At 39.0% G+C, this 17,423-nt stretch overlaps 1 pseudogene; it reads right to left on the reverse strand.

Moving 5' to 3' along the window:
- Window positions 1-8,316: 8,316 nt before the first annotated feature.
- On the reverse strand, window positions 8,317-14,860 carry LOC119624776 (small ribosomal subunit protein uS13-like; annotated as a pseudogene).
- Window positions 14,861-17,423: the final 2,563 nt, after the last annotated feature.

Raw genomic sequence — 17,423 nt, forward strand, 5'->3', positions numbered from 1 at the left:
CCCACTTATGGTAGCATTATAACAGAAGACAGAATTTTACCAAATATCGCAGAGGCTTTAGTCCATAATCATTAGTTGCATTTTAAATCCAATCTTCATAGATATTCATAATGTATTTCTTCTTTATGATATTACTATGATTGCAATCTTCCCAAAAAGCCAAACATTTTTGTATTAGTTAGAGTTCTCTAGAGAAACAGAAATTAGATATTTGTATCTAATAAAGAGGTTAATTATAAGGATTTGGTTCATGCAGTTGTGGAGACTTGAAAGTCCAAGCTTTGCAGAGAAGGCCAGTAGGCTGGAAACTGAAGCAAGAGTTGATGTTGCAGTCTTCAGTCTGAAGGAAGTCTGGAAACAGAATTCTCTCCTTCTTGGGGGACCTCAGTTTTTTTCTCTTAATACCTTCAGCTGATTTAAAGGTTCAATGAGCACTACTGATTTAAATGTTAATCACATCTTAAAAATACCTTCAGAGCAACATCTAGACTAGTGTTTGGCCAAACAACTGGGCACCACAGCCTAGACAAATTGACACATAAAATAAATCACCACAGACTATTATTTCTCAAGTTGGATCCATGCAATCTTCTTAAGCCATACTTAATCTCCAAGTGAAGACAACAAAAAAGTCATACTTCTGCCTAACATGATACAACTATCTTGTGTGTAACCAAAAATACACTAACCCTTTCCACAGAGGAGAAAGCAAAGTCCTTGAGTAATGTTCACTCTTCTTGGTATCTTGTAACTTAAATTTTACTATGATATTGCCTTAGTACATTTAATGCTGCTATATCAGAATACTAGAGACTGGGTAATTTATAACGAACAGAAATGTATTGACTCATGATTCTGGAGGTTGGGAAGTCCAAGACAGAGAGGCCAAATCTGGCAAGGGCTTTCATACTTTATCATCCCATGGCAGAAGGGAAAAGAGAGAGTGAGAGAGTGAGAACAAAGGCTATCAAACTTGCCCTTTATAATGAACCACTCTTGTGGTAATAGCCTAATCACTTCTCATTAGGCTCATCTCCCAACACTATTGACTTGGGGATTAAGTTTCTAACACATGCTTTTTGGGGGACACATTTAAACCACAGCAGATGTTAAGTTGATAATACTTAAATCCTTGATGTAAAATCAATATGTCTTATGTTATATGTTAAGGGGATATGGGAGGAAAGAAAACAAGATATTTGCCCTATACACATACACGCATTCAAATGAAATAAGGAAACAATTACCATCCTCATTTCTATAAATAGTCATGTGGTTGTAGCTAGTACTTAAAACTACCTTCTTGGTGCTGGGCATGGTGGTTAACGCTTATAATCCCAGCACTCTGGAAGGCTGAAACAGGAGGATCTCTTGAGGCCAGGAGCTTGAGACCAGCTTGAACAACATAGTGAGACCTTGTCTCTATTTGGGGGAAAAAAAAAAAAAAAAAGGCCAGGCATGATGGCTCATGCCTGTAATCCCAGCACTTTGAGAAGCCAAGGTGGGTGGATCACCTGAGGTCAGGAATTTGAGACCAGCCTGGCCAACATGGTGAAACCCCATCTCTACTAAAAATACAAAAATTAGCCAGGCGTGGTGGTGGGCACCTGTAATCCCAGCTATTCAGGAGGCTGAGGCAGGAGAATTGCTTTAACCCTGGAAGCAGAGGTTGCAGTGAGTCAAGATCGCGCCATTGCACTCTAGCCTGGGCAACAAGAGTGAGACTCTGTCTCAAACAAAACAAAACAAAAACAAACAAACAAAACTACCTTCTTTCATTATCCATTCTGTATTCCCCTTGCCCTCAACAAGCATGTTACTCAGCTGGTCATGGTTTTTTACCAGGTCAGGAGACTCAAAACTTCATTTATGAAAGATCTAAGTAAGCCATTAGTAGTTATGCCTGAATTGGATTGTAGTTTTTTCATTGACTTTACTCTAGGGTATGGAGGACTAAGAGATGTCCTAATAGATCTCCTGCATTTCAGCCTTTTTTATATCTCCATTGCGTAGTTGCAGACTAGTTTCCCTTGGCAATCAGAATCAATCATCCCAGCAGTACATTAACTCCCTTCTTTGTCTGCTAATTCAGAGGCACAAGAAAGCCAAAGTGGCCAGGTAGCAATCTTAACTTCCAGTTCATGGAGCCATTGTTGTGTTTGTTAGTGGAAGAATTCCTCCCTTTGGAACTAAGACCCCTAGATTAGCAGAATATAAAATCTCAGGAATAGGAAGCAAAAATTTTGCTAGTGAATCAGTAGCATAGTAGTGATACTCCCTCCCATTTCTATTTCTTAATTCTCAGACCTGTGAATCCTGGGTATGGGAGAAAACAGCACCATTTATTGACACTGATTTAGGACCCACACAGCCACCTGGAGAACCCTGTCCCAGTCCTACAAGGTATTGTCACTTAGCTGACACTATAACTGAGTCTTCAAAAGGCCATTCCACTGTACTATCAAGCCAGAGATGTTTCAGGATGGTGGGGAACATGGTAAGACAAGTGAATTTCATGACCCTGGGCCTACTGCACTTCGTTTACCATAAAATGAGTTTCGTGATCAGAAGCAATGCTGTGTGGAATGCCATGATGGTAAATAGGAGGTCCCGTTCTGTGGATGCCAGTCAACCTCCTTCCAGAGACTCCTGTCATCATTCAGCGAACTCATAAACAAGGTGACTATGATGGCAATATGGACTTCCAATCAGTGGATGCCACTGCTAATTTCCCAATCTGCCAGCAGCAGAGACCACACGGAGTCCCCCATATGGCACCATTCCCTAATCAGCTAGCTACCTAGTGGTAGATCAATTACATTGGACTGCTTCTAACATGAAAGCAGCAGCATTTACTCTGGTTATAGATATGCCTTCCCTGCACAAAATGCTTCTGTGAAAACTACTATTATAGACCACTTTGCTCAGAAGTACCATCTTTTTGCAATATTTTTCAAAAGAATATACATAGCACTGAAATAGTAGTTAAAACAGTCTAACTCACTTTCTTTTGTGACCAGAAATCTAGTACTTTATTTGCAATATATTCATTTTAATAAACTTGCTCTAAAATGCAAAAAAAATCATATTTATAAATGACAATTGGTTAGAAACATAATACCAGCAATGTGATATATCTGTAGTAATAAACTGAGTGCTCTATTCAGTATGCTTTCCATCAGTGTATATAATGGGTTGTCAGTGCCAAGCTGAGAAGATTTGGATCCCCACGGGCATAATTTCAAGATTTTTAATAGCATAGTGGAATTTTGTAGGATTTTATAAAAAAAAAAAAAAAAAAACAAAGCTAGATATCCAGATTCTTTATTGAACAAACCCTCCCAGTGTATTTGGCTCGGTTTCACTGTTGGCTTTTTCTTGATTTTTGGTAGGTTTTTCATACGTTAAATTTTAAGTAGGGACATTGTTGCAATTCTTTAAGGAGTTTTTATCTTTGGTCTGCTCACTCCTAAAATGATGTTTTTTAAATGAACCAAAAGGATATATTTTATATAGCATGTTTTAAATAAATAGTCAGTGAAAATGTGTGTAATAGTATCTATTTTTAAGTACTATGATACTATGCGTAATCTGTTTTCTTTAAAATTTGTAATTCTTTCCTTCCCTTTAAATATATCATTAACTTGTGATAATCTTAACTACATTTTAACTCTCTTCTGGAGTGATTATACTTTCTTTACGATGGGCTTTTTTACTTTTTTTGCTCTTTTTCTTGTCCCTACTTATTGTTTCTTTTCTATTCTTGGTCTGTCTTAATGTCCCTTTCTCATATACTTTTATTGCTTACTTGCTTTTCATCTAACTCTGTAACTCTCTTTTCCTATAATCCTAAATGATTTGTGTCATCTACCAAACTGAGTTTTTACTATTTTTTTCACCAACTGTTAATCAGTTTTTGTCATTTTAAGGCACCCTCAAATGTGACTTCAATTTCAAATAAACTTCCCATTTGCTACTGATATAACTATAATGTTTGTATACATCTCACTTTCCCATGACTTCCAATTAACCACGAATGACTACAGTTTTTAAACTTGATTTAGGTATAATGCTATAGAAATACACTTTGTTAATATGCTTGAAATTAAATTTAAACATATTCCTTATTTTGGGAAAGCCTGTGCACATGCCTCTGGCAAGCATATATGTCACTTTATTATATTTTCTGGAGTATTTTTTCTCCTGCTATTAGACTGTAATCCCCTTAAAAGCAGGAACCATATTTAAATCTCTAGTGTCTGACACAGGGCAGCTTTTTAATGAATGGATAGTAAATAAATACATGAATGGATGAGAACAAAGTTAGTTGTGTAATTTCCATGGTCTTGTCCAAAAAATACTTCCTCTGCCAGCTCAAAATGATACCAAATGAAGTTTCTTTCACAAAGGCCAAGTCTTTTACTTTCCCAACTGGACTTATTTTACAACAAAAATATCGTTAGAAAAACACATTTATTTAAACCTATTCATCCAAGGCAAAAGTTCTTAATCTTGGCTGAAATTGGCTGAAAGTGAGAATCATGTCCCCATCCCAGTAAAAATAAATTAGGAATACCAGTCTCCCAAACCCAGGTGAGTCTGATGTGAAGGAAAAGCTGAGAACTACTATGCTAACTAAGAAAGAAGCAACTGACGGCATGTTCTAAGGAGCATGAAAATAAAGTGAGGTCTCTAATGACTGTGGCAGAGAAGTTCTTTGCTGAGGGAAGGTAGGTGGGGAGTTTGAAGAGTCCAGTTCTCCCTTCAGGAGGCTGGGGGTGTCTGGAGACAGAAGTGTTTTTCTGGTTGTTGTTTTTGTTTTTTGTTTTTGAGACCAAGTCTCACTCTGTCACCAGGCTGGAGTGCAGTGATGCGATCTCTGCTCTCTGCAACCTCCACCTCCTGGTTTCAAGCGATTCTCATGCCTCAGCCTCCTGGGTAGCTAGGACTACAAGCCTGCACTAACACGCCCAGCTAATTTTTGTATTTTTAGTAGAGACGGGGTTTCACCATGTTGGCCAGGATAGTCTCGATCTCTTGACCTCATGATCCGCCTGCTTTGGCCTCCCAAAGTGCTGGGATTACAGGTGTGAGCCACCGCGCCTGGCCACAAGTGTTTTTTAAGGTATCTGTTATCTTTAAAAACTTAAGGAGAAGGATTGTAAGTACTGTCTAAAGAGGTAAACTCTGAAGAGGAAAAAAATTTAATTTTAAATTTTAAAATGAGATCAGAGAATCTAACAAGTGCTAATAAAAGGGCTCTTTGAATTTTAGGGGCTTTTACAAAAAATACTGTGCAGGCAGGCAAACATAGCAAGTGTATTAGGTATACAGACTAATACACTAAGAGGAAAACCTAAAGAAGAATCAAAGTTGACATGACAGAACTTGAGGGAGGAAAAAATAATTAGTATTAGAATACTAATTCTTTAAAACCTTGACACGGTGGCTCACGCCTGTAATCCCAGCACTTTGGGAGGCCAGGGTAGGAGAATCTCTTGAACCCAAGAGTTCAAGACTAGCCTGGGAAACATAACGAGGCCCCCATCTCTACCAGAAAAAAAACCCACAAAACAATTAGCCAGGTGTGGTAGCATGCACCTCTAGTCCTAGATACTCAAGGTGCTGAGGCAGGAGGATCACTTGAACCTAGGATTTCAAGACAGCAGAGAGCTATGATCGCACCACTGCACTCAAGCCTGGGTGACAGAGTGAGATCCTGTCTCAAACAACAAAAAAGTATTTTTTAAATTGGTGTCTATAGGATAATAATTCAACAACATAAAAACTATATGTGTCTGTGGATGAGGACTAGAAAAGAAGACAGACATTAAATGATTGGCACGTTTAGGTGTATTAAACTTGAAGCTTGAAGTTCTAGTTCCTACTTTGTTATTAAGATGCATATGTGTGGTGAAGTTTGGGCTTCCGGTAAAAAAAAAAAAAGTAAATATAGTAAAAATATAGTTTAAAAAGTAAAAATATAGGCCAGGCGCAGTGGCTCCCAGCACTTTGGGAGGCTGAGAAGGGTGGATCACCTGAGGTCAGGAGTTTGAGACTAGCATGGCCAACATGGTGAAACCCTGTCTCTACTAAAAATGCAAGAATTAGCCAGGTATGGTGGAGAGTGCCTGTAATCACAGCTACTTAGGAGGCTGAGGCAGGAGAATTGCTTGAACCAGGAAGGTGAAGGTTGCAGTGAGCCGAGATCGTGCCATTGCACTCCAGGCTGGGCGACAGAGCAAGACTCCGTCTCAAAAAAAAAAAAAAAAAAAAAAAAGTAAAAATATAAACAAACCACCAAAAAAAAGAAAGAAAGAAAAGATGCTGTATGTCGTTAGGGATGCCTCTTCATTTCTCTGGGGCCCCAATTTCTTTTCTGCAAAGTTAGGGAGTTGAAAGCTTTCGCTAAACTAGTGCTTCTTGCAAGGTTCCTCTAAGACAGTAAAGTGTAGCCCATGGCTCAGAGCCAGGGCAACCTGAAGCACCCACTGCAAATGCAAATTTTCTTGAAGTCTCGTGTTTTGCCTTAAAGATGCATATCCTGATATGTGAATTATTTCTCAAAATGCTGGGGTTTTTTGTTGTTGTTTTTGTGATGGGGTCTCACTCTGTTGCCCAGGTTGGAGTGCAGTGGTGCAATCTCAGCTCACTGCAACCTCCACTTCCCAGGCTCAAGCGATCCTCCCACCTCAGCCTCCCAAGTAGCTGGGACTACAGGTGTGCACCACCACACTCAGCTAATTTTTGTATTTTTGGTAGAGATGGGGTCTTACTATGTTGCCCAGGATGATCTCAAACTCCTAGGCTCAAGCAATCCTCCCACCTCCCAGTGTTGAGATTACAGGTGTGAGCCACTGAGCCTGGCCAAAATGCTGTTTTTTCAAAAAGTTCATGAGCTTTTTATTCCTTGCTATTTTTTTTGTGTGTTTTTTTTTCTTTTAAATATACAGTTAATCCCATATTGTATATACAGTTTTATATTCTGCTTTTTTCACTATCATATCTTTCACATTTTATGTATGTCATTAAAATGTTGTTATCTTTTATTTTTATTTTTTCTTTTGAGATGAGGTCTTGCTATGTTTCCCAGGCTGGTCTCTAACTCCTAGGCTCAGCCTCCTGAGTGGCTGGGATTACAGGGGCCGCCACTGTACCCCACTCATTATTTTTCTTTTAAGAGCTGTATAATGTTCAGTCATACGGCTGTACTGTAATGTGTCAACCTCCTCCTGACTGGGATGTTCATCGTACAGCTCAGTGTGTTTTCATCTCCACTATACTCTTTCCCTCCACTTGGCTCAGCGTAAAGGCTGAGCTTTCTTTATACTTTCTGTTTTTGTTGTGGTTTTTTGTTTTGTTTTGTTTTGGTTTTTTGTTTTGTTTTGTTTTGAGACGGAGTTTTGCTCTTGTTGCTCAGGCTGGAGTGCAATGGCACAATCTCGGCTCACTGCAACCTCTGCCTCCCAGGTTCAAGTGATTCTCCTGCCTCAGCCTCCCAAGTAGCTGGGGTTACAGACATGCACCACCATGCCTGGCTAATTTTATATTTTTAGTGAAGGCAAGGTTTCACCATGTTGGTCAGGCTGGTCTGGAACTCCTGACCTCAGGTGATCTGCCCGCCTTGGCCTCCCAGAGTGCTGGGATTGAGGCACCACGCCTGGTCTTTCTTTATATTTTCCAACTGAATCCTCGGAAGTGCAGGAAATCGTAAGACAAAAATTTTTCTCTCTCAGTGCTGTAGTGTGTGAAATGGTCTTTTGGTGACGTAAATTGTAATTCGTCCTTTTTGGAGGTCTCGCCCTAACAAGGGGGAAGGAAGAAAACATGACTGAAGGTTGACTCTACACAAGGTCTTCTGGAAAGGTTGTCACATATCAGCACCCAGTGAGGGAGTGACTATCCCACTTCATGGAATAATAAGCGGAGTCTAAAAGGAACAAGTAACTGGCTACAAAAGTGGGGTACCAGGGTAAAACTGGGTTCAATCCACCCCAGATCTGTGCCAGGTGGTCCCGGGCAGCACACTCTGGTCCCATAGCAGCAGTAGAGCCAGCGCAGGGTCCCCGACACTCTCCACCAACCCAGTCTTCCCTCAGCTCCGATCTCGATCGCTTTTCTTGGCTGCACAGTGGCCTCTCCTGTGATTAACGTCTTATTTTTTGATGAGGATCCTTAGCATGCAGCAGATAGATTGTTTTCCAGAGGATATATAAATGAAGGGTTATTTAATGTTTAGAGCAGGGAGCAGCAAACTTTCTCTTTTCCTTTTTCTTTTGATATATAAACTATGAATTAGCAGACAAGGTCACAGACTTAGTGCTTCTTGGACACAGCCATACTATGGCCACAGTGGCCGGTGGTCTTGATGCGCTGGCTTCAGACACAAAGACCTCAGAAGTGGCGCAGCCCTCTATGCACTGGAATCTTCTTCAGTTGCTCCAGGTCTTCACAGAGCTTGTTATCCAGATCCTTGGCCAGGACCTGGCTATAGTGTCCAGCCTTTCCATCCTTCTGTCTGTTCAAGAACCAGTTGGAGATCTTGAATGCATGGATTCTGCTTAGTGGCGGTCATATGTTCCACCTCATCCTCAGAGAGTCCTGCGCTCTTGGTGAGGTCAGTGTCTGCTTTCTCAATACCACATGAGCATATCTTCGACCCACACCCTCAATGGCAGTGATGACAAAGGCTATTTTCTGCCAGCATGGATGTTGGTGTTGAGTACTCGCAAAATATGCTGGAATTTCTTAGGGATCACAAGAGACAAGGCCGAAGCACAAGCCGCGGCGTGCAGGCCTCCTGTGGAAGAGCAAACTTTTTCTGCAAAAAGCCAGATCATGAATATTTTAGCCTTTGTGAAATACGTGATCTCCGTCCTAACTACTCAATTTTGTCCTTGTAGTGGGAAAACAGCCACAGACAATATGAAACAATGCGTGGGCTGTGTTCCAGTAAAACGTTATTTAAGCACGCAAATGTGAATTTCATGTAATATTCATTGCTTACAAAGTGTTATTCTTCTTTTGAGTTGTTTCCAGCCATTTGAAGATGTACAAACCATCCCTAGCTCATGGGCAGTTCAAAAGGCAGCGTGGATCATCATTTGCCAAGCTCCCCACCTCTCAAATGGGTGGAGTGTTCAAATGTCCAGGCTGCTGAAGTGAGCACCACTCGCTCTACTAGGACAGTTCTAAAGGGCATACATAAACAGAGATCTCAGCCAATAAACTCCTACTTGTACGTTAACATGTGTGGAGGGTAGGTGATAAGTGATGACAGAAATGCATCTTCTAGATACCAGGCAATACCGAATATCCTCCCAAAGCTGGAATTCAGTTAGTACTCCTGTTTCTGGAAGGCATCCTTGCACTAAGCATGAGGTCTTGTTATTTCCATCTCCATTCCAACCATCTCTCTAAGAATCACTCATTCTGGGCCCTCAGTACCTGCAGTGCTCCCCTTTATTTATTTTTTTTAATCTGCTGCATTTTAAAAAAGTTTCAATGGTTTTTGGGGTACAGGTGGTTTTCGGTTTCATGGATGAGTTCTTTAGTGGTGATTTCTCTGAATTTAGTTGTGTTCTCCCTTAAAGACCGCCTGTCACCCCACGCAGCCCCTCCCTCCGGTGGCCACACTAGAATTTGAAGCTTAAACTAACTCCCCTCCCTGAATCCTTCACATCCTGTTCCCTGCCCCATTCCTCTACCTTCTTACCCTCTTTCACCCCATTTCTTTTACAACGATTATTCCACCCATTGGATCCATGATCAATTGCTTCTATTACTTTTTCAGTGTGCTTCACCCAAATCAAATCCTCACTTTCCTTATCCAGACTAAATTTCAACATCAATCCTGATACTGTCTTCTTTGCTTGCACACTGAGTCTAGTTTTTAGCACCTGGGTGGTGTCTTTAATTCAGATAAGACACAAGGGAGAAGATGTGGGAAGTAGAAAAGATTATGTAAACCCCATACTCTCCCCATTGGCTGCACTGCCCATGCCTGGTGATGCCTTTGGTGCTAGGGGCTTTGTGTGCCACTATGGCCCTGGGACTGCCTGCTCTCTAGCCTGAGTCTGGGTCCACAACTCATCTGCTCTTCCAAGCAACAGGCCCAAGGCACAATCAGAGGAGAGAATGTGAATGGAGCTGGATTTTCCAAAATTATCTGGATCACTGTCTTCATTTCCCTTAGCTTTTCAGGTATATTATTCATGAAATAAATCTGAGCAGAGAATAAAAATTGGATGCTGAGTACACAGCAGAACTCTTCTCTTCACAGTGGGGTAACTTACGCCTCTGGGCCAAAAGAGAGATGACCTAGTACTTTCTACTGGGAAGTAGCAGGCTTGGGAAGTAAACTAGTGATTCTATCCCTTACAACTGATCATCTAATCTGATGCACTCTTAAAGATACTGAACATGTTTCAGAGCAAGCAAAATGTGTATATGATATGACACTATTTTTGTAACCAATAAAAACATTCATACTAAAAGAAAACTAATCTAAGAAACAAAATAACTGCCTTTCAACAGGTCAGTGTGATTAATAGATGATAAGGTATTACACTTTATATATTTGAGTTTTATAAATCATTCATATAGTTACATGAAATTGTACTGAAGAAATCCATTCAAATTGATGTAATTATGGGCACTGGGATATAAACTAAGAACTGACTAAAAGACCAGCAGAAAACCTGTCATGCTTTAAGTTAAAGGCAGGCACTGTGAACTCTTTGATATCTGGCATGCTGTCAACTAGAAGCTTCAGTGAGTGGTTCTTTGATCTACCCATTCAACATTATTTGATCCAAGTTCCTGGAGGGCAAGGTCTATGTCTTACACATCTATTTGTTTTAAAATTCCTTGTACCTTGTTCTGTGCCTGGCATGTAGTAAACTCAAAAAATAGAGCTGAAATGAATCAATGAGTGAATGAATGAATATGGTAGTGAGGCTGAGACACTACAAAATTCTGAATTGGTTTTTGGTTTTGTTTTTTTAGAGACAGGGTCTTGCTGAGGCTGGAGTGCAGTGTCACCATCATAGCTCACTGTAGCCTCAACCTCCCGGGCTCAAAGGATCCTCCTGCCTCAGCTTCCCAAATAGCTGGTATTACAGGTGTGTGCCACCACACTCCACTAATTTTTAAATTTTAAAATTTATCCCTATGTTGCACAGTCTGGTCTTGAATTCCTGGGCTCAAGCGATCCTCCCACCTTAGCCTCCTGAAGTGCTGGGGTTCCAGGTGTGAGCACAGTAATACTAGTGTATCTGGCCTGGTTTTGTTTTTAAGCCAAGAAAGCCTAAATTATATTCAGTGTGTTTTATATTCTAACATTGTGCCAAATCGTAATTGTCAATTAAATTAATATTTTTAAAGTGGTCTTGAAGTTAGTAATAAATACCTTAATTCGGTTTTCAGGAGGAAAAATGAAGAGTATTTCATTAAAACAGAGAAAGTAGTAAAATGAGAAATAAAATGAAAATTAACTATGAATCTTTAAATATATAAGTTTTACTTTAAAAAGGAAGAGTAAGATATTATCAGTACATAATATATAGATAATTATATCTGAGCATAAGTAGGGATGTGTTCACATGACTGATTTACTAAAATCAGATATATAAGGTATAACACCTTTTCATTTACTAATCTTACATCTCTATTTAAAAGCAGTTAAATTTTCTCAGATTATCTTTTAGTATGAATGCTTTTATTGGTCAGCAAAATAGTGTTATATCATTTAAATATTTTAGTACCAAAAAAAATACCCCAAGCAAATAGCTCGATAACCTGCTGCTTGCATGTTCTAAAAGCCCTTACAAAGTGTCTTGATGTTATAAAAAGTTGAGTAGTGATTTCCCACAATTTGTACAAGTGGTACTCCTCCTCCCAGCTTCTGCTCCTGTTCAATTTCTCTCAACTTACTGGAGCAAACTGTTTATGCTGAAAGTTGGCGGTAGGAGGAAGATGCCAGGAGAGGAGCTCTGTGGTCCCCACATTTATGACATAAGCCGTGTGACACTCCTTCAATGTGATAGCAAGCCAGTGGTTTACATTCACTTTCTAGGAAGTCAAACCAGGCAGGGTATATAACTGGGATGTTGTGGCTTTTCCAGCTTCATAAATTCAGTATTTTAGTTGGGTATGGATAAATGTCACAATTATATGCCACAAAAATCAGTTCACATAAACCTGTCCTTATTGAGGTTTTTTTAAGTGGAAAAAGAAAGTTTAAAATTTTTTAAATTTTGAATAAAATATACTTGAATCTCTGATTACAATGACATACAAATAAGGAAAAAATATTGACAAAATTAACATGGCTCTCATGGTAGAATTGATAAGAATATAGTATATTTCCCCTCAAAGGTGTTCTCAGAATAGTTTTGCTGGTCAGGCATGGTGGTTCGCACCTATAATCTCAGTGCTTTGAGAAGTTGAGGCGGGAGAACTGCTTGAGTTGAAGAGTTTGACACCAGCCTGGGAAACAGGGAGACCCTGTCTCTACAAAAAAAAAAAAAAAAAAAAAAAATTACAAAAATTAGCAGGGCATGATGATGTGCACCTATAATTTCAGCTACTCCAGAGGCTGAGGCGGGAGGATCGATCCCTTGAGCCTGGGAGGTTGAGGCTGCCATGAGCTATAACTGTGCCACTTCACATCATCCTGGGCAAGACCTGTCTGTCTCTAAAAATATAAAAATAAACATTAGTCAGCCATGGTTGTACATGCCTATTGTCCCAGCTACTCAGGAGGCTGAGGCAGGAGGATTGCTGGAACCCAGGAGGTCAAGGCTGCAGTGAGCTGGGATTGCGCCACTGCACTCAGCCTGGGTGGCACAGTGAGACCATCTCTAAAAATAAAAATAAAAATAACTTGCTGTTATCTAAGAAAATTGTTTAAGGAAAAAATTATAATGTTTCTTGCAATCTTTAGTTTCCAGCTGTTCTACTGTCAGTGATGACAGGAGACAGGAATTTAGCTTAGCAGTGTGCCCAAAGCAAGGCAGCATAGCAATATTCTGTAGGGCAAATTGCTCAGCAAGCAATATGCCCTCTGTGTGGCAATCTAACGTGTGCCATGCCGAGCTAATTTGCTAAAAAAAATAAAGTTTAGAACAAAATCTATCACTTCATCTCAGCTACTTACTGTGGGAAACTACTATATAAGTTTTTTTTTTTCTGATTTTCAGTCTCATATAAGAAGGAGGAAGGTGTATTGTGGCTGAGGTCAATATTTAACTATTTTGGAGTCTCTGCATTTCAAAACCTTCACAAATTTCAAAATTCCAATTTTTAATTATTCTGCCTTATGCCAAAACATACTTGTCTGGATCAAGCTAAGTTCAGTGCATATCAGCATACCTTCAGGAATTATAAATGCGTAATTTTGAGATGTTTTATGGCAATACTATAATAGGCCCCATTCTTTCATTTATGTTTGAAGCCTGCTAAAAATATGTGTATGGGTGCTGGGGCATGAGGGTGAGCACCAACCTTCAAGCGTGCTCCTGCTAAATGAAGGCGATTTCTCTGCCCAGAGTTGTGGAGGCTGAAAGCATCCACAAGGTTGTTCCAGAGGTAACAAGCTTTTCAATTAAGTGGAGCTACTTGGATATGCCTTTACAATAAAACAGGAGCGCTGTAACTGGGTTGTAATTACCCTTAATGTGTGCATTTTTCTTTCTACTTCCCTTCCTTCCTCCTTTTCATTCTTTCTTGCTTGCTACTTTATTTGTAAATTTATGTTTCTTTCTAGATTAAAGTCACTTTGTACACATGTGGGGCATTTTCTCCCAGAGTTGTGATGGTTGTAAAGTCATCCTTAAACATATTGTTTGACATCTCACTGTCTTCTTATATGGGGAAAGAATAAGGGGAAATATGGAACAATCATAATTAACCATCAATGGAGAGTACAAAAGTAATACATATGAGGTTTTAAATCTCAATCATCAATTTCAAGAACAGGATTAAAGACTAAAATCATAAAGATATCAGGAAAAATGATTTGTACACTCAAAAAGAATGTAGGGCTTCAATACATGTTTTATTTTTAGTTTTAGTTAAAGGCCCTTTGCTTTCGTTTTTTGTGTGTGAGGTTTTTGTTTTGCTTTGTTTTTTTGAGACAGGGCTGCCCTCTGTCAGCCCCGGCTGGAGTGCCATGGTATGATCATGGCTGGGCTGAAGCGATCTTCTTGTCTCAACCTTCTGAGTAGCAGGGATTACAGGCGTGTGCCACCACGCCTGGCTAATTTTCTTATTTCTTGTAGAGATAGGGTCTCACTTTGTTGCTCAGGCTGATCTTGAACTCTTGGGCTCGGGTGATCTTCCCATCTCCGCTTCCCAAAGTGCTAGGATTACAGGCATGAGCCGCTGCGCCCAACCTGCGTTTTTTAATAATGGTGAAGTGCAACTATGAATTGCAATGGAAAGCAAGCTAAACAATATATGGAAAAGTAAGCTTGCCTTAAGTAAGCATTCCCAAAATTTTGAATTTATCTTACAGATAAAATGAGATAAAAAGGCAAAATCTCTTGCCCCTTTAAGGAAAATGGTATAATATCACAGACATTTGATAATTACTTTTACTTTAATAATTATCTTTACTTTTACAATAGCACTACATTTTTTACAGCTTTATTAAGGGATAATTGGCACACAATAAACAGCACTTAATTACAGTGGGTAAGTTTTGACATATGTATATATCCTTGAAACCGCCACCTTGATGGAGATAGCCGACACAGGCATCTCCAAATGTTTTCTTCTGCCTTGTGGCAGTTCCTCGCTCAGTTTCCTCCCCACTATCCCCTTTCTTTGGCCCAACCACTGCCTCATTGGCTGTCATGATAGGTTAGTTCAGCATTACGTTTAGTAATCCGTAAGGAAACAAAAATGATCTCTTTCATTCAGTTAAAAAAACAAATAGTTGCATTGTTTCTTAACAGGAAGGTAAAGTAATAGTGTTGGAGTGAGGAGGAAGACACACAGGTCATCAGAAGGAACTCTCACCTGATGATTTTGCCGATTATTTTTCATACTCCACAGCCTAACGCTAATTGGATTAAAGATTCAAGAATCCAGGAAATGAAGTATAAAAGGTATGTTGAATTTAATAAATAATGTTTTTTTTTCTATCTTATCTATCAGCTTACTTCTAATTAATAAATGGATTTATGAAATCTGGCCAGAAATGAAGATCTCCACTGATAAATGCTCAAACAAGCTGTATGTTGGAGTTTTATGTCAATAATAAGGCAAATTGTGGCAAATGACATTAAAACACTAAACTCTATCTTATGAAAGTGCAATTTTATTCCATTACAATATGTAAAAATTATGTATGCAGATAAGTAAAGACTGGCTGAGAATCTCAAAAACGATAGTTCAATTTTGCTGGCTTGTGGAATTACGTGTATATTTTTTAAATTAAATAAATATTTTAGTATGTATAATAAATAATTTATTTCTATCCCTTTCCAATATACATTATTCTATTGAACTTGAAGGGTATGCTTTTGCATTTTGAGAGTGTTTTTGTAAGCTGTGATATCTAAAATAAACTCAATACTTCATTTTATAAACAGCACATTTTTCATTCTCTTGACATTGCCAAAGGATAATGCTGTACATTGAAACATAAAACAAAAATAGACCCAACTCAATTGGAAGCATAATATATGTAGCACTAATGCTACTTATTGATTACCACAAAGGTGTTTGCTTTTGCTTTTTGTAGCTCTTCCACTGTAGAGTAAGAAACCAGAAATATACTATTTGTGAAAGGTGGTTGTACTAAAATGTTTTCATGTGGTGAATGCTTATTCCACACTCTCATAAAACAAATTAGTCTTTCATGATGAATGAAGTATTGGTTCTTTGGGCTATGTGCATTTCAAATCTTGAATATGCTTAGATAATTTTAATACCAGAAATCTGTGTAAAATACATAGCTTAACATACACTTTATACATGGGTTTGTATATGAATTTTAATTAAAATATATTTCAAATAGTCTATTAGTTTCAATTACTGTTTACATAGTGTTGAAAGATATGGCAGTGACCAACCTAATCTGACAATTTACTAAAATATTTTTATTGATATCGTTCTGATTTTAAAGATATAGACGTATTTTCAAATCGATTCATACACTTGAAAGAGATGTTTTGGGCGCGGTGGCTCAAGCCTGTAATCCCAGCACTTTGGGAGGCCGAGACGATTGAGACCATCCTGCCTAACACGGTGAAACCCCGTCTCTACTAAAAAATACAAAAAAACTAGCCGGGTGAGGTGGCGGGCGCCTGTAGTCCCAGCTACTCGGGAGGCTGAAGCAGGAGAATGGGGTAAACCCGGGAGGCGGAGCTTGTGGTGAGCTGAGATCCGGCTACTGCACTCCAGCCTGGGCGACAGAGCAAGACTCCGTCTCAAAAAAAAAAAAAAAGAAAGACTTGTTTTTGAGCACTCTGTATTTAGCACCAGACTAGGAATCAAGGTTTATTTAAATGGAATAGTAAATGGTAAAATCAGAGTGTGCTCTTAAGCACACAAAATTAGGGAGGACATAAGAATAAACCAGTGATTGATAACCATAAGTACAGATGAGTATATGGATGAGTCCTAGATAGGTATTTACACTACTTGCTAATACTGATCATTGAAAAGATACTGCAAGTCCATCTTCATTACTAGTTTTGAATCTGTTAACCATTTCCCTGACAGTGAGGCTGAAGTAGAGAGTTTTGAAATGAAACAGTTCTGTGGATCTGTGGGTTTGATTTACAAATGAAATATTTCTATGATGTATCTGCTCTACAAAGATTTTAGATGAGAGGGTTTTCATTTCAGACTGGCAGTTGGCCAAGCAAAATTGAACTCAGAAAATTCTGGGTTTTGGCTGGGCACAGTGGCTCACGCCTGTAATCCCAGAATTTTGGGAGGCCAAGGTGAGAGGATTGCTTGAGGTGAGGAGTTTGAGATCAGCCTGGGCAACAAAGCAAAACTCTGTCTCTACAAAAATAAAAACAAATTAGCCAGGCCTAGGGGCACGCGCCCTGTAGTCCCAGCTACTCGAAAGGCCCAGGCAGGAGGATTGCTTGAACCCAGGAAATGGAGGCTTCAGTGAGCTAGGATTGCACCACTGCATTCTAGCCTGTGCAATAGAGTAACACCTTGTCTCAAAAAATAAATAAATAAAATAAAGTAAAATCCTAGGGTCTACTCACAAAAACAAAATAAATGCTGAATTCTCAGGAAATAAAATTACAATAAAAATTCTGTTTAATGGTAATTTCATACTTATATGGATTTGTATATTTCCTAAAATGAGTTTAGATTTAGTGAAGTTAAAAATCTATGTTTTGGTTAAAGCCCCAACATTTTAACAAAAAACAGCTGATTTTAATCTATTT

The sequence above is a fragment of the Chlorocebus sabaeus genome, chromosome 8, assembly GCF_047675955.1.
Source record: "Chlorocebus sabaeus isolate Y175 chromosome 8, mChlSab1.0.hap1, whole genome shotgun sequence".
Taxonomy (NCBI): Eukaryota; Metazoa; Chordata; class Mammalia; order Primates; family Cercopithecidae; genus Chlorocebus; species Chlorocebus sabaeus.